Source organism: Pituophis catenifer, unplaced genomic scaffold (genome assembly GCF_029215685.1).
Source record: "Pituophis catenifer annectens isolate HBS135680 unplaced genomic scaffold, rPitCat1.0.hap2 SCAF_2, whole genome shotgun sequence".
Classification (NCBI taxonomy): Eukaryota; Metazoa; Chordata; class Lepidosauria; order Squamata; family Colubridae; genus Pituophis; species Pituophis catenifer.
The window spans coordinates 14552447-14579979 of record NW_027256882.1 but is presented as its reverse complement, the minus strand read 5'-3'; the positions used below and the strand labels follow the sequence as shown (position 1 = coordinate 14579979).

General features: G+C 43.9%; 1 pseudogene; it reads right to left on the bottom strand.

Moving 5' to 3' along the window:
- LOC139309886 (zinc finger protein 850-like) overlaps nt 1-17236 on the bottom strand; it is a 40548-nt pseudogene extending 23312 nt beyond the window's left edge.
- Between the last annotated feature and the right edge of the window lie 10297 nt (nt 17237-27533).

Genomic DNA, 27533 nt, shown 5'->3' with positions numbered 1-27533 from the left:
TTGGAAATTGGACAAGAAAAAATGGAGCAAATGCACCGAGGCAGTCCCTCAATGCAAGAATATTTGGAAGGAAGCAAAGGTTGCGTACCATTTTACAGACTTTGAAATTTTTGTTTCAGTTAAGGACTCAGTCTTAAAGATGCATTTGCATGGCAATCTCAGCTTGCAAGGTCCAGAAGGGTAGAGTTAAGAGCAATAGCCTATTGCTGGGAAGGCATGAGACACAATGAAGCACGCTGTACAGAGTTGCTAATGCTGTGCTATGTTGTGTCCACTCCTTGGAAATCAGAGAATCCTCACAGGACCATGAATAACATTCCAGATCAAACAAAAGAACTTTGCACGTTCTATGCAATAAGTAGCTTCCTTCTCATTTCTGGATTCTTTGATGATGAGTAATTTGATTGTTTTGAATGAAGCTCATTCCATAGATGTATATGGTTTCTTCTGTGGGCATAATTTTATGAGATTTATGTTATCCTTTCCAAGCAAAGCTCTTTATATGGAATTTATATGGATTTTCCCCACTTTGGATTCCTGCATGAGTAAATGTATTGAAATTGTTGGAGCTTTCTTCACACTACATGCATTTATATGGTCTCTCTTCTGTGTGGGTCCTTTTATGAGAATTAAGTTGTCCTGTCCGAGCAAAGCTTTCTCCACACTCTGTGCATTTATATGGTCTCTTCCCTGTATGGATTCTTTCATGAGTAGTAAGATGACCTTTCTGAATAAATTGCTTTCCACACTCCATGCATTTATATGGTCTCTCTCGCACGTGGATCCTTTCATGACAATTAAGATGTGTTTTATTAGTGAAGCTTTTTCCACACTCCATGCATTTATATGGTCTCTCCCCAGTGTGGATTCTCTGATGACAAATAAGTTCTGAGTTCTGACAAAAGCTTTTTCCACACTCCATGCATTTATACGGTCTTTCCGCCATGTGCATCCTTAGGTGGAAAGTAAGGCGCCACTTCTCAATAAAGCTCTTTCCACACTCCAGGCATTGATATGGTCTGTCCTCTGTGTCAATCCTTTGATGGCAAGTAATATCACTACTCTCAGTGAATCTCTTTCCAAGCTCCACACAACTATTTGTTTTTTCGCTTGAGTGGATCCTCTGATGGCGAGTCAGATTATGTCTTGTACAGAAGTCGCTTTGGCTCTTTGAGGACACTGCCCTTTGTAGTTTAAATAACCTCCGCTGTTTCTCATTCTCCAGCCCATCACCATCACCTGGTGGGGAAACCCCCCCCCCCACAAATTCTCATTAGAATTTAAAATGATGGCAAAAATATGCCCATTTGAGTATCAGGTTTGGTACCAGCAATTTGTCAAACTAGATGTTGGATTGAAATTGTTATCAATGATATTCTTAAAGATATCCAAGAGATTTTTCAGCCCAGAACCATATTAAGGCTTTTTGTTGTTAGATCAATCTGCTCAGGCATTTCCATCTAAGGCCTTTCACAATGCTAAAACTATAGTGAGCATTTTTGCCAAGGCCCTTGTAGTTTTCTAGAAGAGTGGCTGTGAGGACAAACTTGGGCAAAATTGCCCATGAAGTCACTCAGCTGCTTTATGATCTAGAGGTTCTGGCAGTTAAAAGGGAACCAAAGGCAAGTGTATGGGACTTTTGCACTTGTGGGTGTCCAGTGGACATTATCTATACTATCCATTGTGATCCTGATTTTCCTGAGGTTAGGAAAGATTTTACAGGTGATAGTCATTAGAGCTCTCACCACCTCAATTATGCAATTGAGTGCATGAATCTTCCCCGTTTAATTCCCACACAAAACACCTTTCCTAATCAACAGAATCCAGAGCAAAGAGGATCCTTACCCAAAGCAGCCATATTCATAGTAACCTCCAGCATGACTTCTCTGCACAAGGCCTTCTGGCTAGAATCCAGCAGTGCCCACTCCTCCTCTGTGAAGTCAACAGCCACCTCCTTAAAGGGATCAGAGTCCTAGAAACAAAAAAAATATCTTCCCCATATGACAGTCCTCTCTAATACATTCTTTATTAATTCCCAAAGAGAAAAGATAGCTTTGCAAGAGACAAAATGGACATTTCCTTCTAGGACAGACAAACATCCTGCAGGCGGACATAGTCCTTAAGGGTGAGAAGCCCCACCTCCACCTCCTCCATGCTGCTTTTTTAAAGGCACAAAATATAGCTTAGATGCATCCAAGTTGTAGAATGACACTGCTTGGGGACCCCCCTCCCATTTAATGGGAGAATTCACCAAAAAGATTTTGCTTAGAGGAATCCTCTGGCTTAACTCAGTAAACCCAGTAAAATACAAATTTCTTAAGAAAACAGGACATACCTATTAAGAATTTTTTATCTTACCTATTTCAAAATGTTGTACATGATCCTGAAAATATCAAGTCACTTGACCAACAGTCTGACCATTAAGCTTCTCAGCTTTGACTTACAGGTTTTTATATGAGAAATTTATCCATCTGTAATTTATTTTTAAATGGATATATTGGGCTATTTCTGAAGCAGTTTTTGTTCAATTGGTATTGTTTCGCTTCATGTCTTAATTTTTTAACTGCTTTCTCCAAGTCTTTTGAAAGATAATAAAGATTAAACTGTTCCAGCATATGAATTACATTTCTAGTACAAGACTTTTGAGAATTGTCTTTTGTTTGCATTCCTAGGATCATCTTCAAGGTTGAATCAGTAAGGCTCACTGGGTCATTCTGTGGGGACACCAGGTTCAAATTCACACAGACTCAGCAGTTGGTTTTCAAAGCAGCTCACGAATGAAGGCGTTTAAACTTTTCAGAAGAAATCTACTTACCTGGCAAGGTGGCCCCAATTGGATCCTCCTGAAAAGAAGCTCTTTAGAATCATTGGATGAATCTCCTCTTCCCTGGAGCTCTGCTGAGATCTCTTCAATGAATGGCTCCTGCAACTGAAAAAAAGTGTGATTTATGATCCACTTTCAAATGACTTTAACCATGTTATTTCGCTTACATTTTTCCTCTCCACATGTATTTTTCCAATTCAAATCAAAATGAGAGTATTTGAAAACTCCCACTCTGTGGGTTGCTGTTATTTCTGGATAAACGCCTGCCACTTTTGTGAGTTCCTTCTTTTTTATTTCCTATCTTCCTTCTGAACAGGAGCTGTTTATTTATTTCCTCCCCTTTACTTGACAACAATGGCCTTTCCTTCTTTGTGAATGTATTTATATCTACATAATGGCTCTCTCCTTCTATCATCTGGTAGAGGGAGTGTCATGATCATGATAAAGGAATATGAATAAAGTATACTTTGTTGTTTTTCTCTGCAAACTTTGTTTTTTCTTCAGGGACTATTTTTTTTCAAACTTTATCCTATGTATAATGGAAACTCTGTTTAGAATTGTCTTCAGTGAAAAGTCTACAATGGGGTATTACAAAGATCCATCTTAGGCCCAGTACTCTTCAATATCTTCATAAATGATTTAGATGAGGGAATAGAAGGGGAACACATCAAATTTGTAGATGACATTAAGCTGGCAGGAATAGCCAACTCCCCAGAAGATAAGCTCAGGAAAGAAAATGATCTTGTTAGACTTGAACAATGGGCCCTATTCAGAAAATGAAAGTTAATGTAGAGAAAAGCAAGGTTTTACACTTAGGCAGGAAAAACCATAGGTACAAGTACAGATTAGGCAAAACCTGGCTCAAAAAATCAGTAACTGTCACAGGGACTGTAGAGTCCTAGTGGATGATCACTTAAATATAAGGTAGCAGTGTGAGGCAGCCGCTAAAAAAGCTAATACAATCCTTGGTTGTATAAATAGAAGCATACAATCAAAATTACGTGAACTATTAGTAACGGTTTATAAAACCTTAGTAAGGCTACACCTGGAATACTGCATTCCGGGCTGGTAATGTTACAAAGATGTTGAGAGACTGGACAGCTATTTGTCTGAAATGGTATATACACATGGTTTTCTGCCTGAATAAGGGGGTTAGAGAAGACCCTCAAGTCCCTTCCAGCTCTATACTGAAAATCCAGGAAATACAAGACTTGTGTTAAGTATCTAATAATCATTCAATCTTTCTGCTTACATCAGTTGGGAAAAGCATGTACTCTTGGGATCTGCATGTCTCCCAATTTTACTGAAACTAAGCAATGTAAAAAATGGATGATTATATTCAAACTGTGATTTTGTAAAGTATTTTACTGAAGAGCTGAAGGAGCTTCTTTGAAGAGAAGTGAAACATCTTCCAGTTGTCTCTGGAAAAAGCAATTTTGGGACAAATAAAAGTTTCCAACATTGCCTTGGTTAACATGAGAAAGGGAATTCACTTAAGACCTTACATTCACATTCAGTTCAAAGCTAATGATCAAAATTTCTAAAAAGACTAGAGAAGTGATCCAATTTGAGATAGAAACATGTTTTTGTGGGTGGGTGGGATTTTGGGCAATAGCTATTACTAGATAGAGGAGCCCTCTTGGAATCAGTCTGAGTCCCTGGTTTGGGAATCCTGACTGGAGGAAACATTTATCAGCCCTTCCAGGTAGAGAAGAAGCCTGACAAAGAATATTAGCTCTGTCTGTAACACCACATTAAAAAAATATTTTGTTCTCTCATTGTACTCACTGGACTACTAGGAAGGGTTTTTATGACATTTCTCCCCTCCAGCTCCGTGGGGGAATTGAGGTTATCTTTTGCATGATGGCTGTCCAGTCCATGACAAACTACGTGGGAGAATAGAACGTGGGAATACCGTCCTACAAGGGTTACTCCCACATAGCTTTTTATTTATATCCCGACACGTGTTGTCTGGATCTATTTTCTCTCTGATTATCTGTAAAGAAGAGACAGCAGAGGCGTAGAAGAGGATGAAGCTCCCTCACCTGCCGGCCCTTTGCCAGCTTTTCCGGGGCGGCTGCGGGGCCGAGGAGGCAGCCTTCGGCCAGGGCCACCGCCTGGGCGCAGCTCTCCGCCCCGCACTCCCTCAGCCAGCCCGCCAGCTCCGGGGGCAGCAGGGCCAGCAGCTGCTCCAGCACCACCAGGTCCAGCATCTCGGCTTTGCTGCTCCGCTCGGGCCGCAGCCACCCCCGGCACAGCCCGTACAGGCGGCTGCAAAGCGCCCGGGGCCCCTCGGCCTCCCGGGGGCCGCAGCTGCGGAAGCGCCAGCGCTCAGCCTCGGAGCTACGGGGTTCCTCGCCGGACTCCCCGCCGCAGCCGCTCCCCGCCTGAAGGGCCGCTGCTGCTCCTGTCCCCGGAGACCCCTGGGCCTCCATTCGGTCTCCGGCTTCAGAGCAGCCCGAACGGGGGGAAATTCTCTCGGAAGCCGCCTTCGCTCACGGCCGACCCTTCCCCACCCGCTCTCCCCGCCCCTTTCCCGGTTTCAGGGGAGAGAAGGAGGCTCCGTTCTCTCAGGCTGAGGAGAGCAGCTGCAAGTCGCTCCCGCCAAAACTTCCCGCGCTCGACAGGCCTCCCACAAATTCGGTGAGGTATGATTGCTTCCTAGAGAGGCACAAGTCTATTATCCCTCATGCTTTATTGCTCTTGACTAGAGCGTCTCATAAGGCAACTCCCACTTCTCCTGTCCAACATCCGGGCCTGGCAAAGGTCTTCTGCGCATGCCCTGTTCTTTGTAGACGCTCAAAAGTGACGTAGTATTTGGTGGGGGGGGCGATGCGCGGGTGTAGGGAGCAGGGCTGGAATAGAGCAAAGCTCCTTTGAATTGAATGAATCTAACGGATTAAGAGTTGGACCAAGGGACCTTGTTGGTCATCTAGTCCAACCCCCTGCCCAAGCAGGAGACCCTACACCATTTCTGACAGATGGCAGTCTGGTCTCTTCTTGAAAAGCCTCCAGTGATGAAGCTCCCACAACTTCCGTTCCATTGGTTGATTGTTGTGTCAGAAAATTTATTTCTAGGTTGAATCTCTCCTTGATCAGTTTCCATCCATTATTCCTTGTCTGGCCTTCGGATGCTTTGGGAAATAGTTTGACCCCCTCCTCCCTGTGGCAGCCCCTGAGATATTGGAAGACGGCTATCATGTCTCCCCTGGTCCTCCTGTTCACTATACTAGCCATGCCTAGTTTCTGCAAGTGTTCATTGTATGTTTTAGCCGCCAGTCCCCTAATCATCTTGGTTGCTCTTCTCTGCACTGGTTCTGAAGATCTGAGGTTTCCCTTTACTTCCCACTAGTTAAATTTGTTTATATGCTATATAATTATATAATATAAATATGGAAGCAATAACTGTTTTGGGGATTCCTACAAACCAGTTTGTCCTGTTGTCTGTATTCATGTGGTGACACTCAAAGAAGGAACTCTCCTTTTTCTACAGTGTCATCTGCCATTACGTTTTAGTTCCTATTTCTTCTGTGGAAGCCCCTCCCCTTCTAGAGAATGAAATATTTTGATAAATATTAAGAGGTAAAATATATTTCCCCAAAGGAGAAATGAAGAAACCTGTTCTTAGAGACAGAAAGCAGCCCCTTTCTTAATAGCTCCCAGCAGATTTTGTGCCCATTAAGACTATTCACAAACAAAACACCTTCACCTTTTTTAGTTTTTTAGTTGTTTAGCTTTTAATTTGTTAATGGGTTTTAATTCGAATTGTTTTAAATTTGGGCCAAAGTATATAATTCTTTTAATAATTTTAAATGTTGTATTGTTATGTGTTTTAGTTCTGGCTGTGCACCGCCCTGAGTCCACTAGGAGAAGGGCGGTATACAAACTGAATAAACTAAATTAACTAACCTCTGGGGGAGCTCTGTTGAAATCTCCATGAATGACTACCAAATGAAATGACAGCCTATTTTACGTTCCACTTTCAAATGTCTATAACCATGTTAGTTCGCTTATCTTACTTTTTTCCTCCACTTCAGTGGTGGGTTGCTACCCACCCGCCATCAAATACGATCTGCGCATGTGCAGAAGCGAACCGGTAGCAAAGGTAAGTGAAATCCACCCCTGCTCCACTTGTACTTCAACACACTCCTTGAAAACATTGCAATTATCATTAAAAGGCAATTTGAATACTTCATTCTTTCTCACCTCAAGTCCCAAGTCAAGTTTAACTTTTAGAAGTGTTTTAATGTTATCTGCAATATACAGAAAGAATGAGCTGAACTAGAGAATTTTTATTGGAATGTGTGGGAAGGAAATTATGACCACCCCTCACACATTCTGCCTTCAGCCGTTCAAAACCACAGATCAGAGTAGCCTCTAGACAAAGGTGAAAGTGCAGTGGAAAAAATAAATGTAATAGTGTGCAACATTCCTCCTAATTTGATCATAACCTAAGATGTCTTTTATCCTGAGATCTCATTGCCAAAGTAAGAAAACTGGCCTTTCACCCAAGATTACCACCTTCAGTGAACAAATGCTAAACCACGTCTCAGGAATGCTAAACCCTTTGAGCAAAACATTTTCCACATTCTGTGCATTGATATGGTCTCTCCCCGTATGAACTCTTTCATGATTAATAAGATAATTTTTCCAAGTACATTGCTTTCCACATTCCATGCACTTATATAGTCGCTCCCCAGTGTGGGTCCTTTCATGACAAATAAGATCTTTGCTCAAGTTAAAGCTTTTTCCACACTCCAAGCATTTCTGCCCTGTGGATTTTCTCGTGGAATTTAAGTTGTCCTTTCTGAGCAAAACACTTTCCACATTCTGGACATTGAAGTTTCTCCCCTGTATGGATTCTTTCATGAATAATAAGACTATTTTTCTGAGTAAACGCTTTTCCACATTGTATACATTTATAAGGTCTCTCCCCAGTATGAATCCTTTCATGAACATTAAGATGTCCTTTCCGAGCAAAGCTTTTTCCACACTCCATGCATTTATATGGTTTCTCCCCAGTGTGGATTCTCTGATGACGAATAAGTTCTGAGTTCTGACAAAAGCTTTTTTCACACTCCATGCATTTATCCGGTCTTTCCGCCATGTGCATCCTTAGGTGGAAAGTAAGGCGCCATTTCTCAATAAAGCTCTTTCCACACTCCAGGCATTGATATGGTCTGTCCTCTGTGTCAATCCTTTGATGGCAAGTAATATCACTATTCTCAGTGAATCTCTCTCCAAACTCCACACAACTATTTGTTTTTTCGCTTGAGTGGCTCCTCTGATGGTGAGTCAGATTATGTCTTGTACAGAAGTCGCTTTGGCTCTTTGAAGACACTGCCCTTTGTAGTTTAAATAACCTCCGCTGCTTCTCATTCTCCATCCCATCATCATCACCTGGTTGGGAAAAAAAACCTCACAAATTCTCATTAGAATTTAAAATGATGGCAAAAATATGCCCATTTGAGTATCAGGTTTGGTACCAGCAATTTGTCAAACTAGATGTTGGATTGAAATTGTTATCAATGATATTCTTAAAGATATCCAAGAGATTTTTCAGCCCAGAACCATATTAAGGCTTTTTGTTGTTAGATCAATCTGCTCAGGCATTTCCATCTAAGGCCTTTCACAATGCTAAAACTATAGTGAGCATTTTTGCCAAGGCCCTTGTAGTTTTCTAGAAGAGTGGCTGTGAGGACAAACTTGGGCAAAATTGCCCATTAAGTGACTCAGCTGCTTTATGATCTAGAGGCTCTGGCAGTTAAAAGGGAACCAAAGGAAAAGGTATGGGACTTTTGCACTTGTGGGTGTCCAGTGGACATTATCTACATACTATCCATTGTGATCCTGATTTTCCTGAGTTTAGGAAAGATTTTAAAGGTGATAGTCATTAGAGTTCTCACCACCTCAATTATGCAATTGAGTGCATGAATCTTCCCTGTTTAATTCCCACTCAAAACACCTTTCCTAATCAACAGAATCCAGAGCAGAGGATCCTTACCCAGAGCAGCCATATTCATAGTAACCTCCAGCATGACTTCTCTGCACAAGGCCTTCTGGCTAGAATCCAGCAGTGCCCACTCCTCCTCTGTGAAGTTCACACCCACCTCCTCAAAGGGATCAGAGTCCTAGAAACAAAAAAAATATCTTCCCCATATGACAGTCCTCTCTAATACATTCTTTATTAATTCCCAAAGAGAAAAGATAGCTTTGCAAGAGACAAAATGGACATTTCCTTCTAGGACAGACAAACATCCTGCAGGCAGACGTAGTCCTTAAGGATGAGAAGCCCCCCCTCCACCTCCTCCATGCTGCTTTTTTAAAGGAACAAAATATAGCTTAGATGCATCCAAGTTGTAGAATGGCACTGCTTGGGGACCCCCCTCCCATGACCTGGGAGAATTCACCAAAAAGAATTTGCTTAGAGGAATCCTCTGGCTTAACTCTCTGGCCCAGTTAAATACAAATTTCTTAGAAAACAGGACATACCTATTAAGAATTGTTTATCTTAGCTATTTCAAAATGTTGTACGTGATCCTGAAAATATCAAGTCACTTGACCAACAGTCTGACCATTAAAGCTTCTCAGCTTTGACTTACAGGTTTTTATATGAGAAATTTATCCATCTGTAATTTATTTTTAAATGGATATATTGGGCTATCTCTGAAGCAGTTTTTGTTCAATTGGTATTGTTTTGCTTCATGTCTTTAATTTTTTAACTGCTTTCCCCAAGTCTTCAAAACTGTTAAACTGTTCCAACATATAAATTACATTTCTAGTACAGGACTCTTGAGACTTGTCCTTTGTTTGCATTCCTAGGATCATCTTCAAGGTTGAATCAGTAAGGCTCACTGGGTCATTCTGTGGGGACACCAGGTTCAAATTCACACAGACTCAGCAGTTGGTTTTCAAAGCAGCTCATGAATGAAGGCGTTTAAACTTTTCAGAAGAAATCTACACTTACCTGGCAAGGTGGCCCCAATTGGATCCTCCTGAAAAGAAGCTCTTTAGAATCATTGGATGGATCTCCTCTTCCCTGGAGCTCTGCTGAGATCTTTTCAATGAATGGCTCCTGCAACTGAAAAAAAGCCTGATTTATGATCCACTTTCAAATGACTTTAACCATGTTAGTTCATTTAAGTTTTTCCTCTCCACATGTATTTTTCCAATTCAAATCAAAATAAGAGAATTTGAGAACTCCTACTCTGTAGGTTGCTGTTATTTCTGGATAAACGCCTGCCACTTTTGTGAGTTCCTTCTTTTTTATTTCCTATTTTCCTTCACAACAGGAGCTGCTTATTTATTTCTTCCCCTTTACTTGACAATAATGGCCTTTCCTTCTTTGTGAATTTATTATTTATTTATTTATTATGTATGCATGTATGCATGTATTTATTTATTTATTTATTATTTATTTATTTATTAATTATGAGATTTATATCCTGCCCTATCTCCAGCCGGAATCAGGGCAGCTCACAACAGTAAAAAACATCTAATGAAAAAGTTAAAAAAGAAATTAAATCCAAATCTCATAATTTAACAGTTAAAAGTGCAATTAAGACTAACAAGTTAAAAATTAAAACCCCATCAATCCAGGCCAGCCAAACGAAACAGCCACATTTTCAGGTCGCGACAGAAAGAGCGGAGGTCGGGGGCCACCCGGAGCTCCAGGGGCAGTGTCAAGATTTGGTGTTGTCTCAAATAAATATGCCCCCACCTTCTCCTCCTTATGTCAGCACTGGAGTGAATGCAGCTTGGAGTGCTGACAGGCAGTTGATTCCAAAGGGTAGGTGCGCCCATAGAGAAAGCTCTCCCCCTGGGGGTCGCCAGCCGATACTGTCTGGCCGACGGCACCCTGAGGAGGCTCTCTCTGTGGGAACGCACCGGGCGATGGGCAGCTGTTGCTGGTTGCAGATGGCCCCCCAAATATCCCGGGCCTAAGCCATATAGGGCCTTATAGGTAGTCACCAGCAGCTTGAATCTCACTCGGAGGGCAACCGGCAACCAATGCAAATCGCGTAGGAGAGGTGTAACATGGGAGTGTCGAGATACTCCCATCACAACCCGCGTGGCCGCATTCTGCACCAGCTGAAGCCTCCGAGTGGTCTTCAAGAGCAGCCCCATGTAGAGGGCATTGCAGTAGTCAATACGGGAGGTGACAAGCGCATGAGTAACCGTGCGTAGGGCATCTAGGTCCAAATAGGGGCGCAACTGGTGCACCAGGCGAACCTGGGCGAATGCCCCCCTGGTTATGGCTGTTACATGATCTTCCAAGTTTAGCCGCGAGTCCAGGAGGACACCCAAGTTGCGCGCCCTGTCTACAGGGGGCAACACCTCATCCCCTATGACCAAAGATGGAATCTCTTGATCGGACCGAGACGCCGGTACCCACAGCCACTCGGTCTTGGCAGGGTTGAGCCGAAGCCTGTTCCTCCCCATGCAGATCCGCACCACTTCCAGGCAACAGGACATCATGTCGAGGGCATCGCTGGGTTGGTTTGGGGTGGATATAAAAAGCTGGGTATCATCAGCATACTGATACCTCACCCCAAAACCCCGGATGATCTCACCCAGCGGCTTCATATAGATGTTGAACAAAAGAGAGGGGACCGACCCCTGGGGTACCCCACAAGTGAGGGGCCTCGGGGCCGACTTCTGTCCCTCAGCCAACACCACCTGCGAACGTTCCGAGGTAGGAGAACCACTGTAAGACAGTGCCTCCCACTCCCAACCCCTCGAGGCGTCGCAGCAAGATACCATGGTTGATGGTATCGAAAGCCGCCGAGAGATCTAATAGGACCAGGACAGAGGAGTAACCTCTGTCTCGGGCCCTCCAGAGATCATCCACCAGGGCGACCAATGCCGTCTCCATACTGTACCCGGGCCTGAAACCCGATCGGTACGGATCCAGGTACTCCGCTTCATCCAGGGCCAACGGAAGTTGACGTGCCATCACGCTCTCAACAACCTTCGCAACAAAGCGAAGGTTGGAGACAGGATGAAAGTTGTTTAAAATAGCTGGATCCAAAGCAGGTTTCTTGAGGAGGGGTCTCACCACTGCCTCTTTCAAGGCTATAGGGAAGCTTCCCTCACCCAAGGATGCATTAATCACTGCCTGGATCCAGCTTCATGTAACTGTCGAGAGCCCCTCGACAACTCACCGCATAGCAGCCCGACCTCGACCTCCTGGACAGCCACCTGGGGCTTGCTACAAGTCAGCGGCAAAGCGGCAAACGACCGGGGTGGGCTGGGCAATGTACACTTCACGCTGGGTGACGGGGGTGTTAGATTAACGCAGGCGGCCGGTTACGCAGCGGATGGGTTAGGAGCTGCTAGACTCTGATGTTTCTCGCCCACTTTCGACGTCATGGCCCTGTGCGCATGCGCTGTGGCCGCGCAACCCGGAAGGGCGTACATTTCAGTGGCGCGAGAATTGCAGCCTCCTGAAACCACTTGCCACAGTACGAGACACTCTACCTAGACCTGGGCCAGTGGATGGAAACCATTATGAGATAGAAGAACTCCTGGATTCTAGATACAGGAGGGGTAAAACACAGTATTTAGTTAAGTGGAAAGGGTACCCATTCGAGGACGCCTCATGGGTTAGTGCTGTTAATGTGAGGGCTGATCAGTTGATCAGGCGCTTCCATGCGCATCATCCACATAAGCCCGGGCCATAAAGGGGGGGTGTTTCTACTGGTTAGACCTGCTGTTAACATCTTCCTTTCTATCTTCCAGAATCAGCCTTGGTAGGGGGAGCCGCCTGTCGAGAGCCCCTCGACAACTCACCGCATAGCAGCCCGACCTCGACCTCCTAGACAGCCACCTGGGGCTTGCTACAAGTCAGCGGCAAAGCGGCAAACGACCGGGGTGGGCTGGGCAATGTACACTTCACGCTGGGTGACGGGGGTGTTAGATTAACGCAGGCGGCCGGTCACGCAGCGGACGGGTTAGGAGCTGCTAGACTCTGATGTTTCTCGCCCACTTTCGGCGTCATGGCCCTGTGCGCATGCGCTGTGGCCGCGTAACCCGGAAGGGCGTACATTTCAGTGGCACGAGAATTTAAAAGGCGTTGGGAGGCAGCCGCTCCCAACGCCGACTTTGTGCATGTTGCACTCACATCACCCACCGGCATCGTTGTGCACAGGATGAATTAAAGGAATCACACACGTAGAAGCTGACGTTCGAGTTCTTTCTTTCATCGAAAGCGCTGCAGCGTGAGGGGGTTTGACAGTAACCTTCCGAGCCAAATAAACGAGCCAGGAGGGACACAGGTCCAATAAACACGTGGCAGCACTCAGCTTACCCATGATCCTGTCCACTTCTTCTGGAGTAACAGGGTTGAACGCTTCCCAAATAACACAACCGGTTGTCTCTCCCCCCCCCCGTCTGACCCTGCCCAGTCAGAGTCCAGACCGGTCCGGATCTGAGCAATCTTGTCCAGCAGATGTTGACTAAACTCCTTGGCCCGGCCCCGCAGAGGGTCATCCCGTTCCCCGATTCAAGAGGGAGCGGGACACCCTAAACAGGGCGTCCGGACGATTATCCGCAGACGCGATGAGGGCAGAGAAGTAAGAACGCTTCGCTGCCTCCACCGTCACAAGATAAAACCTCGTAAAAGATCTTAGCTGTGCACGGATTGAATCGGAACGACTGGATCTCCAACAGCTCTCTAGGCCTCTCCTCTGGTGCTTCAACTCCCGGAGCTCCTCAGTAAACCAAGGGGCCAACCGGGATCCCAGGACCCATCATTAAGGAAGTTCCTAGCTAGTCCAGTAGGCCATATCTGTTGTGGCCCCGCCCTCTGAGCCTATCCCATCAGAGGAAGAAAGCTCCAAGCATGAGGAAGAGGAGTCAGCCAGGGCTCCCTCTCCAGGCCCCTCCCCTCTGGCACTGTCTCAGGTGCCGGCCGAGGGAGAGGAGATTAGCCGAGAGACAGGTGTCTCAGATGAGAGCGAAGGAGAGACATCATTCCTGGATGCACGCCTCTGAAGGCGTGATAAACGATTGCAGCAGCTCAGGAGGCGTGCTAGGGATTAGAACTGAGTCACTGGACTACACCCCAGAGACTATATAATAGAGGGTGGTGGCCAGCGATCCCTGTGACAAACAAAAGTAAACCTTGGATATTCACTAAAGCCTCGTCTGGAAACTGCTGAGAGGAATATTATTCTGATTGGACTTTTGTACGCTAAGTATCTTATCTTTCTGTTTTCTGGAAATAAACGCACTTGGCAGACGGTGTGTAAATCGCTGCCAAGTTGGAGATAAAGACCTGGGTGTGCGCCAAAGTGTTTCCTTAACCCTCGGCTGGCTGTGTTTGTGTGTGTGTGTGGACGGGGACAGATCAATATCCAGGAATGGGGGGCATTCCTCAGGGCATATAGTTCCATGCTTGCATAAGTTCGTACAGCCATCACCAACCATGGAGATGGGTGCAACAATGGCAAATAAGGATAACAACAGTTTAAGGTCCAGATATACAGCCCAGTAGTCAGGAATATCCACTCCCAGGTGTCCTTTCACGGCAACCGGGAGCGACATAAGTTGGTAATCACCGCTGCCCTCTCACCGCGGCAGAGTTCCTGTGTTCGCTGGGCAATCACCTGAGGCGAGAACTCGCGGTCGTTGCTGCCCTCTCACCACAGCACGGCTAAGTTCAGCTAGAAATGTCCATAGCCACCCTCTCATGGCGGCAGGAGTCATCACCCCAGGGAGCTGGACCGTTCCAGAGAGAAAGAGAAGTCCGGGACATCCGGTTCCAACACACTGGACACAAAGACAGCCACCAATTACGATGGTCACCACGATGGGAAGAACCTCGCACCCAGTTGAAAAATAATAGGGAGCAGATATTCCGGTCCAAAGCTATTGCTAGCCTGGTATTCCTGTACTTAAGCTCTTGATTTAAAAGCTGCTTCTCCTTTAAATGCTCCCCCTTTTTTATAAAACTAGCCGTAGTTTCCCGGTAATAGATTGAAAATTCTGTTGCTCCTTTAAATGCTCCCTTTTGCTAAAAATTAGTTGTAAGTTCCTGGTAGTGTTTCAGGCTCCTTAACTGCACAGAACAACCAAGCATAATAAAGTACGGTCACCCATTCACAGTGCTCAAAATGATTGTAAATCAAAGGCTACCTATCTTGACGGTGACGATATTGAAGCGGGGGAGCCTCTGCTTTGTTGTTGCTGGAGCACTGCTCGAAATGCTCTTCTAAGAAGGTGTTATCTTTGTTTATTGCTTATTAGCTACTTTAGCTCTAAAGTTTCATGAAAAAGCAGCAAAAATGCCACAAGAATGGCCAAGAATTTACGTCTATATAATGGCTCTCTCCTTCTATCATCTGGTAGAGAGAGCGCCATGATCATGGTAAAGGAATATAAATAAAGTATACTTTTTTGTTTGTTTTTTTTTCTTCAGGGACCATTTTTTTCAAACTTTATCCTATGTATAAAGGAAAGTCTGTTTAGAATTGTCTGCAGTGAAAAGTCTACAGTGGGGTATCACAAAGTTCCATCTTAGGCCCAGTACCAATATCTTCATAAATGATTTAGATGAGGGAATAGAAGGGGAACACATCAAATTTTTAGATGACATTAAGCTGGCAGGAATAGCCAACTCCCCAGAAGATAAGCTCAGGAAACAAAAGGATCTTATCAGACTTGAACAATGGCCCCTATCCAGAAAATGAAAGTTAAAGCAAGGCAGGAAAAGCCATAGGTACAAGTACTGATTAGGCAAAACCTGGCTCAAAAAATTAGTAACTGTCACAGAGACTGTAGAGTCCTAGTGGATGATCACTTAAATATAAGCTAGCAGTGTGCAGCAGCAGCTAAAACAGCTAATACAATCCTTGGTTGTATAAACAGAAGCATACAATCATAATTACGTGAACTATTAGTACCGCTTTATAAAACCTTAGTAAGGAATACTAAGTATTATATTAATACTAAGTATTAGTATTAATACTAATACTAACCTGGAATACTGCTTTCCGGGTTGGTAATGTTACAAAGATGTTGAGACTGGACAGCTATTTGTCTGAAATGGTATATATATGGCTTTCTGCCTGAATAAGGGGGTTAGAGAAGAAGACCCTCAAGTCCCTTCCAGCTCTATACTGAAAATCCAGGAAATACAAGACTTGTGTTAAGTATCTAATAATCATTCAATCTTTCTGAAACATCTTCCAGTTGTCTCTGGAAAAAGCAATTTTGGGACAAATAAGTTTCCAACATTGCCTTGGTTAACATGAGAAAGGGAATTCACTTAAGACGTTACATTCACATTCAGTTCAAAGCTAATGATTAAAATTTCTAAAAGGACTAGAGAAGTGATCCAATTTGAAATAGAAACATGTTTTTGTGGGTGGGTGGGATTTTGGGCAATAGCTATTACTAGATAGAGGAGCCCCCTTGGAATCAGTCTGAGTCAATGGTTTGGGAATCCTGACTGGATTAAACATTTATCAGCCCTTCCAGGTAGAGAAGAAGCCTGACAAAGAATATTAGCTCTGTCTGTAACACCACATTAATGAAATCTTTTTCGTTCTCTCATTGTACTCACTGGACTACTAGGAAGGGTTTTTATGACATTTCTCCCCTCCAGCTCCGTGGGGGAATTGAGGTATCTTTTGCATGATGGCTGTCCAGTCCATGACAAACTACGTGGGAAAATAGAACGTGGGAATACGGTCCTACAAGGGTTATTCCGACATAACTTTTTATTTATAATCCCGACACGTGTTGTCTGGATCTATTTTCTCTGTGATTATCTGTAAAGAAGAGACAGCAGAGGCGTAAAAGAGGATGAAGCTCCCTCACCTGCCGGCCCTTTGCCAGCTTTTCCGGGGCGGCTGCGGGGCCGAGGAGGCAGCCTTCGGCCAGGGCCACCGCCTGGGCGCAGCTCTCCGCCCCGCACTCCCTCAGCCAGCCCGCCAGCTCCGGGGGCAGCAGGGCCAGCAGCTGCTCCAGCACCACCAGGTCCAGCATCTCGGCTTTGCTGCTCCGCTCGGGCCGCAGCCACCCCCGGCACAGCCCGTACAGGCGGCTGCAAAGCGCCCGGGGCCCCTCCGCCTCCCGGGGGCCGCAGCTGCAGAAGCGCCAGCGCTCGGTCTCGGGGCTGCGGGGACCCTCGGGGAGGCCGCTCCCCGCCTGAAGGGGAGACCTCCGAGCCTCCATTCCGTCTCCGGCTTCAGCGCAGCCCCGACGGGGGGAAACTATCTCCGAGGCCGCCGCCTTCGGTCACGGCGGACCCTCCCACACCCAGTCGCTCCGCCCCTTTCCCGGGTTCGGGGGTGGGGAGAAGGGGGGCTCCGCTCCCTCAGGGCTTCCGAGGCCGAGAAGAGCAGTTGCGAGTCGCTCCCGCCAAAACTTCCCGCGCTCGACAGGCCTCCCACAGACTCGGTGAGATATGATTGCTTCCTGGAGAGGAACAAGTCTATTATCCCTCATGCTTTGTCGCTCTTGCCCAGAGCGTCTCATAAGGCAAGTCCCGCCTCTCCTGTCTCTGTTCAACATCCGGGCCTGGCAAAGGTCTTCTGCGCATGCCCTGTTCTAGACTCTGAAAGGTCGAAGTCACGTGGTGTCGAAGTATTTGGTAGGTGAGTGGGAGGGGATCCGCGGGTGAAGGGAATAGAGCCGGTGAAGGTCGAGCAGGGCTGGAATAGAGCAAAGCGCCTTTGAATGGAATCTCCTTTGATTGCTGGTTCTGAGCACCTGGGATTTCTCGTTACTTCCCGCCAGAAAATTTATTTATATACTGTATAATTATATAATACGTTATATATTATGAAATAGATATGTAAACAATAACTGTTGGGGGTTCCTCCAAACCAGTTTGTCCTCTCTCTCTCTCGTCTGCATTCATGTGGTGACACTCAAGAAGTGTCCTTGTTTTTTTAGAATAGAATAGAATAACAGAGTTGGAAGGGACCTTGGAGGTCTTCTAGTCCAACCCCCTGCCCAGGCAGGAAACCCTACACTACTTCAGTGGTTATCCAAATTTCCAGTGTTGGAGCATTCACAACTTTTGAAGGCAATTCATTCCACTGCTTAATTGTTCTAAGTGTCAGGAAATTTCTCCTGAGTTCTAAATTGCTTCTCTCCTTGATCAGTTTCCACCCATTCTGCCCTCAGGTGCTTTGGACAATAGTTTCACTCCCTCTTTTTTGTGGCAACCCCTGAGATATTGGAAGGATTCCTCCTTTTCCTACAGAATGCAATCTGCCCTTACGTTTTTAGTCTCTGTTTCTGCTGTGAGAAACCTTCCCGCCCCCCCCCGCACTTCGAGAGAATGAAATATTTTCGAGAATATTAAAAGAGGTAAAATATTGTATTTCCCCAAAGGAGAAATGAAGAAATATGTTCTTAGAGCCAGAAAGCAGCCCCAGTCTTTAATTGCTCTCAGCAGATTTTGTGCCTAATAAAAAAAGACTATTCACAAACAAAACACCTTCACCTCCAAATTGTTGCTTTGGGGTTTTTGGGGGATTTTTTTTGAAAAATTTTATTAAACACATAGTAAAACATTGGACACGGTATAACCGTCCTGGCATTATCCTTGCCATACATACTAAAATAAAAAATAAATATCATAGTTTACTACCAGTGGTGAAACTCAAATATTTTTACTACCGGTTCTGTGGGCGTGGTAATGCTTGGTGGGCGTGGGAGGGGAAGGATATTGCAAAATCCCCATTCCCTCCCCGCTCCTGGGGGAAGGATATTGCAAAATCTCCATTCCCACCCCACTCTGTGACCAGCCAGAGGTGGTATTTGCCGGTTCTCAGAACTACTCAAAATTTCCACTACTCTCCAAACTACTCAAAATTTCTGCTACCGGCTCTCCAGAATCTGTCAGAACCTGCTGGATTTCACCCCTGCTTACTACTTATATAAATTTGGTCTATTCAGTATTTACATATATAAAGACATCATTCCTCTATATTACTTATACCTTTGTCTTATCTACTTTCATTCTATTATAATTACATACATAACCTTAATTCTCCATTCTATGAATTCTGGTCAGTTCATATTTTTCGTCCCTCCTTTACATTCCAACCATTGATAAAATTTGTTCCATATGTCGTAGTATTCTGACTCGTCTTTATTTTTCAATTCCAGCATTAATCTATCCATTTCCATGCATGTCAAAAAAAATTTAATCACTTCATCTTCTCCGAGGATTTCTTTATTTTTCTAATTTTGGGCAAAGATCATTCTTGCTGCTGTTATAATATGTATCATTAAGTAAATTACCCCTTTACTATATTTCCCATTTATAATTCCCAATAGGAAAAGTTCTGGTTTGTATTCCATTTCTTCTCCAGTTAATTCTACCAGCCATAAATGAATTTTCCGGCAATACTCCTTTGCTTTTTTACATGACCAACACATATGGTAGTACGTGCTTGAGTCATGGTTGCATTTCCAACATTTTGATGATAAATTTCTAAACATTTTTGCCAATCTCGCTGGCGGAAGGTGCCACCTGTAGAAAATTTTATATAAATTTTCTTTATACAGTATTGCCAATTTTATCTTCCTTCCCCCCCCCATAATTCTTGCCATTTTTCCAATTGCATATTGTACCCAAAATTTATTGCCTATGCCACCATCGTTTCATTGACCTGCTCTTTCTCCATTTTATAATCCAATAAGAATTTATAAATTTTCTTTACCAATTTATCATTCGTCCCCAAAAAGATATCTATTGTCATTGATTCCCTATTAATACCCCGCTCTTTCATGTCTTTCAAGTAACATGACTGGATTTGTAAATAGGACCACCACTCCAATTCTACCCCTTGTTCTTTTAATTCTTGCCTCGATTTCATATCCCCTTCATTTATTATATCCTTATAGGTGACATATTTTCCTTGATTGATAAGATTTGGGTGCACTAATGCTTGTAATTTGGATAACCAACTCGGAACCTTCCTGTAGTTCTGCTGTTTGAATTTATTCCATGTCTCCAATAATGCCTGTCTTATAAAATGTCTTTGAAAATATTGGTGTGCTACTTGTTTCCCGTACCACAAAAATGGGTGTCATCCTAGATGTAAGTCGTGGCCCTCTAACGTTAGCAATCTTCAATTTTTTAAATTTATCCATTCTGTTACCCAGGTGAGTGTTGCTGCTTCATGATAGAACTCCCAATCTGATATGCCAAACCCTCCTCTTTCTTTAGTTTCTTGTATAAGTTTAAATTTAATCCTTGGTTTCTTCCCTTACCAAATGTAGTCCAATGTCATTTTATTCAATTTTCCTACCAAAATTACTCTTCTTGTTTCAGAATATTCCTATAAAATTAGATTAAAAGTATTTTACTCCAGGCTAGTGGGATGCCCCAAGGAGTGTCATTCTACAACTTGGATGCATCTAAGCCTGATTCCATTGAGGACTTGTATACTGCACAAGTCAAAAAGAGGGCTGTGAAAATATCTACATACCCCTCACATCCTAGACATAAATTGTTTCAATTTCTACCCTCAAAACAACGCTATAGGGCACTGCACACCAGAACAACTAGACACAAGGAGTTTTTCTTCCCAAGTGCCATCACTCTGCTAAACAACTAATCCCCACAACACTCAAATTATTTAGTAAGACTGTATTACTATTATTTTTTTCATCCTTCCTCGAACCCATCTCTTCCCACTTATGACTATAAACATTTGACTTACGCATTTTTTACACAGGAAATCTGTCCTTCATGTGATTTATTTTTAAGATATGGCATATTTCTGAATGAGTTCTTATACAATTATTATGTTTCAGTTCATAGCTTTTATTTTTTAAATGGTTTTTTTTAATGGTTTTTATTCCGTGTCTCCAATAATGCCTGCCTTATAAAACGTCTTTGAAAATATTGGTGTGCTACTTGTTTCCCGTACCACAAAAATGGGTGTCATCCTAGATGTAAGTCGTGGCCCTCTAACGTTAACTATCTTCTTAAATTTATCCATTCTGTTACCCAGGTGAGTGTTGCTGCTTGATGATAGAACTCCCAATCTGATATGCCAAACCCTCCTCTTTCTTTATTTTCTTGTAGAAGTTTAAATTTAATCCTTGGTTTCTTCCCTTACCAAATGTAGTCCAATGTCATTTTATTCAATTTTCCAAAATACTTTTAATCTAATTTTATAGGAATATTCTGAAACAAGAAGAGTAATTTCGGTAGGATGTTCATCTTGATCGCAGCTATTCTTCCCATTAAAGAGAGCCTCAAATTTCTCCCTCTCTCCAAATCATCTTTTATGTGATTCATTAATTATCTTCTTTCATTGAAGTGCATCTTGTGTTTATATAAATTCCTAAGCATTTCATTTTCTTCACTTTCTGTATATTTGTTCTCTTGGTCAACTCCTCCTTCTGTTTGTTCATCTTTTAATGACCCATAATCCCTTGCATTGGAGTAGTGTCGGGGCAACTGAATGGAGCTGAATGGTTACTGGCCAGATGCCTTTCCTGTCACCAATGCAGAGTTCTCAGCACATATTTACTCATTGTGCCGAGAGAGAGAAATATCTGCCGCTACTTAGGATCAAACTCACAGCCTCCTGATTGTAAGGCGAGAACTCCGCCTCTAGGTCACTGCACCACTCACCTTCATGAGTGATGGGTAATTTGCATTCCCCCACCCAAATTCTAAGGACAGGAGGTGACCTTTTAGGACATAATAGAATCAACCCACGACCATTAGAATAGCAAAAGAACACCAGGCTCACTACATTGCACCACCCACTGAAGCATTTCGAACACGGAACCCCAGAAACCTATAAAGATCAATCCACACTTTCAGCCATTTGGTCAGCTGTCCCAGAACTGCATGTTGTGGATCTGCTCATGAATAAACAGACCTTCTTTCCTAAGCAGCTAGCCTCCATTTTATTTCCAGGGCCTCTCTCCCGTCTTGGAACTGAACCAGATTGATGTTTTCTCCCAACACTGCTATGTTGAAATTTTGACTTTTTCTGCTTGAGCTTTCCTGGCTTCTTGATCCTTGAAGAGTTGATCTGGTTTCAAGTGGCTGCACTACTTCAAAAAAATTGTCCCCCTAAAGTGGGCTTGTCCCCCTAGCTGGACTGAAATACGGGGCTCTGTATTGTTGGCCATAATCACTGGGTGAAACTGTGAGAAAGAGAGAAAATCTTTCCCATCAGATAATCCTGTTATGTATTCTTTCTTACTTCCAAAACAGAAGACAGAGCTTTCAAAAGACTATAGAATATTTTCTTCTATAAGCATATGCCCCATAGATCCACACAGTCCTTAAAAGTGGGAAGCCCCCCTTTCACTTCCTCCATGCTGTTTTAAAAGCACAGAACAGAACAGAATTCTTTATTGGCCAAGTGTGATTGGACACACAAGGAATTTGCCTTTGGTGCATATGCTCTCAGTGTACATAAAGAAAAATAAAATACATTCATCAAATCTGTCCTTCATGTGATTTATTTTAAGAGGATATGGCATATTTCTGAATGAGTTCTTATACAATTATTATGTTTCACTTCATAGCTTTTATTAACTGGTTTTCAAAAGACTTTTTAAAAATATTAAGAAAAATCCAACTCTTCCAACCCTTCATTTGCATTCCCAGAAAAATCTTGAAAACTGAATGAGTGAAACTAATTGGGCAATTCAATGGCAGGGGTGACAAACTTAAGGCCCGGGGGATGGATCCGGCTCGTGGGGTTGCCCTGAAAACACTGAAGGACCGGCCTGTGGTGCTTCTGTCAGCGAAAACGGAACTCATGAAGGCTGTGTGCGGCTCTCCCGAGCTCCATTTTCACGGGCAGAGGGTTGCAGAAGGCAATGGCAGCCGAAAATGGAGCTCAGGAATCTGTTTTTGCTGGCACCAACAGGCACCCCAAATAAGAGACACATCGAGCTGGCCATGCCCACCCCAGCCCCCGAAGGTCAAACACAACCCTGATGCGGCCCTCAATGAAATTGAGTTTGTCTTTCCTGGCTGGGGGGATTCTTATTGAGTTCATCTTTTTTCAAGGGGTGAGCTACCTAAAAAAAAACACAGAAATTAACCTCAAAGTGGTTTTGTTCCCCTTTGTAGACTTAAATATAGGGATCAGTATAGCTGATGATGACAGGATGAGATAATGAAAAACGAATACATGAAAGGAGGCTGTAGAATTACAGGTCATAAAACTTTATTAGTAAGGTTCTAGGACTGTAAGAATATAAAGAGGTTTTTCTCCAAAATATGTGGGAAACTAAAATTGCATGGAATAATTGCCTTGGCAACTACTCAAAAAAGAGGTTATGTTAAACTTCCGGTGGCACCACCGACGTTGCTGGACGCTCTCTCTTGGAGCGCCAGCCCTGTGATCTTGTAAAGCCGCTCTGACAGCACAAATCAGCTGTCCGGCGGCTGGAAAACCTTTCCCCCGGGAGAAGAGGGAAAGGAGAGTAATCGGATGGGGGTAGAGCTCCCCGAAAGCCCCTGAAATAGTTTTGGGGGCTTGGAGGGTGAGAGCTCCCCAGGAAGTCCGGTGAAACTCCGAGATCCAGGGCGCTTCTGCTTTAAGCAGAAAAAAACGTCGCGACCACTTCTGCAATCTTTACTGAGATCTAAGTTGATTATCTATGCAGGCGGAGTGAAGACAGGAGAGCAGACAATCGCAAGTAACAAACCCTTAATTCCACGCTTAAATTGCTACTTTTTGAAGCTGCTTAAAGGAGTGAAGAAAATGGCGCTTGTGCTAAATAGGGTGTGAAAGTGAAAGTTAACTCTCGATAAAGCTGTTAACACCCAGCATTGTTCAAGGTGGTTGGATTTAAAAAAAAAAAATGGCTGGAAAATCCAGGAAGAATCAATATAAGTTTATGGGGTAAAAAGTAAAAATAAGGTTTTTACAATATAATTTATTTGAGATTGGTTAAAATATTTTGTTAATGTGTTAATATATGTAAGGATTGGAGATGTGATGGTTAATTGTAATTGGGCTCTGATTGTGCAATGCTGGAAGAAAGACGACTTGCTTATTTTTGGAGAATGGACAAGAATGAAGTTGGATTGATTACTTTCAAGCAATAATTGGTTTAAATAGTTATATTCAGATATGAACAAGGGGAGTTAAAGTGCAAAAAGGAGATAAATCTATAGTTAGCTTATGTTTTTTTATATGTTTGTTAAATGCTATATCCTGTATTTGCTCTGGGAAGTCCGGGGGGGGGGGGAGGGTTGGGGCAGGAGGGGGGAGGAGGGAAGGGAAAATATGTGTAAAATTTTTTAAAACTTTTCAATTAAAAAAAAGGTTATCTTTTAGCTAAGCCTTAAGAGGAAAGAAAAGAATACGAGCAGTATTTTCTGGGAATTAACAGAATTCTGCAGGTTGAAATGCTTTCCAAATTTGATAAATGCATGTCAATTCTGTTTTATATAGTGGTAGGTAAATTAAGAGGGAAGTCAAGGAAGCCATTACTCTTCTGGTTGGAAAAGAAAGTGAAATGGCAATGGGCAGAAGGCAGGAAACCAAAGGGCTCAATTCCTATTTTGCATCCCTGTTTCCACAGAATGGGGCGGGAGATGCAGGTGAAAATAGGCAAAGGAAAACCTAGCTGCTCTAAATGAATTCAAATATTTGGGAACAGTATTGCTCAGAGTCTCCTTCAATGGATTTAGTTTCCTTTGTGGGCATTATTTTATGAGGATTATGGTGTCCTTCCTGAATTTACCCTTTCGACACATGATTTCTCCCGTGTGGATCCTTTACTGGTGAGTCAGATAAGGGTTTCTACTTGGAGGCCTTTCTTTGTCCATTCAGGTTTCCTGCACAAGTGAATCCTTTCATGAGTAAGATGTTCTTTCCCAATAAAATTACACCAGCTCCATATAATATATAGTCCCCCACCCTACCGTGGTATGGATTCCTTCGTGAGTAAATGTTTTATGATTGTTAAAGCTTTATCCACACTACATGCTTTTATATGGTCTCTATTCTGTTTGGGTCCTTTTATGAGAATTGGACCTTGGAGGTCTTCTAGTCCAACCCCCTGCCCAGGCAGGAAACCCTACACCATTTCAGACAAATGGTTATCCAACCTCTTCTTTAAAACTTCCAGTGTTGGAGCATGCACAAGTTCTGGATGCAAGTTGTTCCACTTATTAATTGTTCTAAGTGTCAGGAAATTTCTCCTTAGTTCTAAGTTGCTTCTCTCCTTGATCAGTTTCCACCCATTCTATGGAATATGAGGTGGAGTGGAATATGAGCCAGTAGTGTACCACAGCTGCCAAAAAAGCCAATACAGACCTAGTTTAGATCAATAAGAGGAACAGCACCAAGATCACAGGAAGTCATCATATTAGTCTATATGACATTGGTGAGGCTTAAGGAACTAGGTATGTTCAGCTTAACAACAAAGTAAGCTTAAGGTAGCAGTCTTTCAATGCATAAAGGGCTGAGCCAGGGAGGACCCAGGTTAATTTATTTTCCAAAGGACATGAAGGCAGGACAAGAAACAAAGGAAGCTCACCGGTGGGAGATCCAACCTGGAAATGAGGGATTTCCTAACAGTGAGAAGTATTAATCAATGGAACAGTGTTTGCCTCCCGGGATTGTGCGTGCTGCATCGCTGGAGGGAAGGAAAATGCTATTAGGGTTTAAGATTTCATTACTATAGCCCAGGGGTCGGCAACCTTAAACACTCAAAGAGCCCCAAAAGTCCTAACCATCATTCAATTCTGGAGCTGACCGGAAGACCGAACCATAGTCTCCTCCTAGCGTGACATCCTTTTTCCTCTACCGGTCCTACCGGTTCTCCTGGGAGAGACTCTTCAATGGAAAGCTGCAGCCTCCCTCAATAGGGCTTCCAAACTGCCTCTAGAGCCACATCTCCCACAGAGAAAATGCAGAGAGGGGTACAGTACGTATAAGGGTCCCCAGAAGAAATGCAGACAGATGAAGTGGTGCAGATGGTGCAGCCAAGGGGCTGCTGGAGAACTTCCACACCTTGGGCAGGGGATTGGATTGGACTAGAAGACTTCAAAGGTCCCTTCTAGCCATGTGATCACTCTTGAAAACACCATGGTCACTCAAAGAATCCCACAAATAGATCACAGAAGAAATCAACTGAGATTTCAGACATGGTCACAAATAAACAGAGAACATTAAGCGAAGACCCGACTCCATTGAGGAATCCATAGAACTAGCAAAGATGGGAGGAAGGAGAGGAACAGAAACAAGACAGATGCATTCCACCAGAGCAGCAATGAGTGCATGACTAGGGGTCCTGAAGGGCCTGGTGTACCCTGAAGAGGTTTTGCCTGGTGCTTGCTAAGAATTGGCACTGCTTTGATAACACAGCAAACAATCACTGTGTCAACTTGCAAAGCTTTCAAGTTGCCATGAGCAGGAGGGAGGGAGAACTGAAGTGAATTCCATACATTCTTTCTGACCGCAATCAGAAGGAGGGTGTTAGGTTTCACAGCTAGCCAAAGTGGTTAATTGGAGAATGTGATTTATGACATGGCCAGAGAGGAGGGGAGAGACAGGGTCATAGGGGAACGTAAATCTACGTGGAATCAGTTCTAACTGCATCCGAGTATTTATTTTATTTTATTTATTTATTTATTTATTTATTAAATTTATATACCGCCCTATTCCTAAGGGACTCAGGGCGGTGAACAGCGAACGATAAAAATACATGTAATACAAACGTTAATAATAAAAAACCAATTAAAATATACTAAACATTCTGGTCCTAGATAATTCAAGACATCCCAGTTTAAAATAAAATCAAAAAGCAATATAAAGGGAAAGTTAGGCCAGGCCGGCCTGCTGAAACAGGAATGTTTTGAGGGCACGGCGGAAAGTGCGCAGATCCGGAATCTTCTGTATCTCTGGGGGGAGCTCGTTCCAGATGATGGGTGCCCTCACAGAAAAGGCTCTCCCCCTGGGGGCCGCCAGTCGACATTGTTTGGCTGACGGCACCCTGAGAAGCCCCTCTCTATGGGAGTGTACTGGGCGGTGAGAGGCTATTGGTGGCAGAAGGCGGTCTCGTAAGTACCCCGGTCCTAAGCCATGGAGCGCTCTAAAGGTGGTAACTAAGACCTTGAAGCGCACCCGGAAGACCACAGGGAGCCAGTGCAGCTCGCGCAGGAGGGGAGCCACATGGGAGCGCCATGCTGTTCCCATAACTACCCGCACGGCCGCATTCTGGACCAGCTGGAGCCTCCGGGTGCTCCTCAAGGGGAGCCCCATGTAGAGAGCATTACAGTAGTCCAGGCGTGAAGTGACGAGGGCATGAGTGACCATTTTTAACGAGTCCCAATCCAGAAAGGGACGCAAGTGGCGAATCAGGCGAACCTGATAAAAAGACCTCCCGGCCACAGCCGTCAAGTGTTCTTCTAAAGACAGCCGTGAGTCCAAGAGGACGCCTAAGTTGCGAACCCTCTCCGTGGGGGGCAATGACTCATCCCCAATAGTCAGTGATGGCACCAATTGACTATATCGGGACGTCGGAAACCACAGCCACTCGGTCTTGGATGGGTTGAGCCTGAGTCTGTTCCTCCCCATCCAGATCCGTACAGCCTCCAGGCACTGGGACATCACTTTAAGGGCATCATTGGGGTAGTCCGGGGTGGAGATGTATAGCTGAGTATCATCAGCATACTGATGATACTTCACCCCAAAACCATGGATGATCTCACCCAGCGGCTTCACATAAATGTTGAACAGAAGGG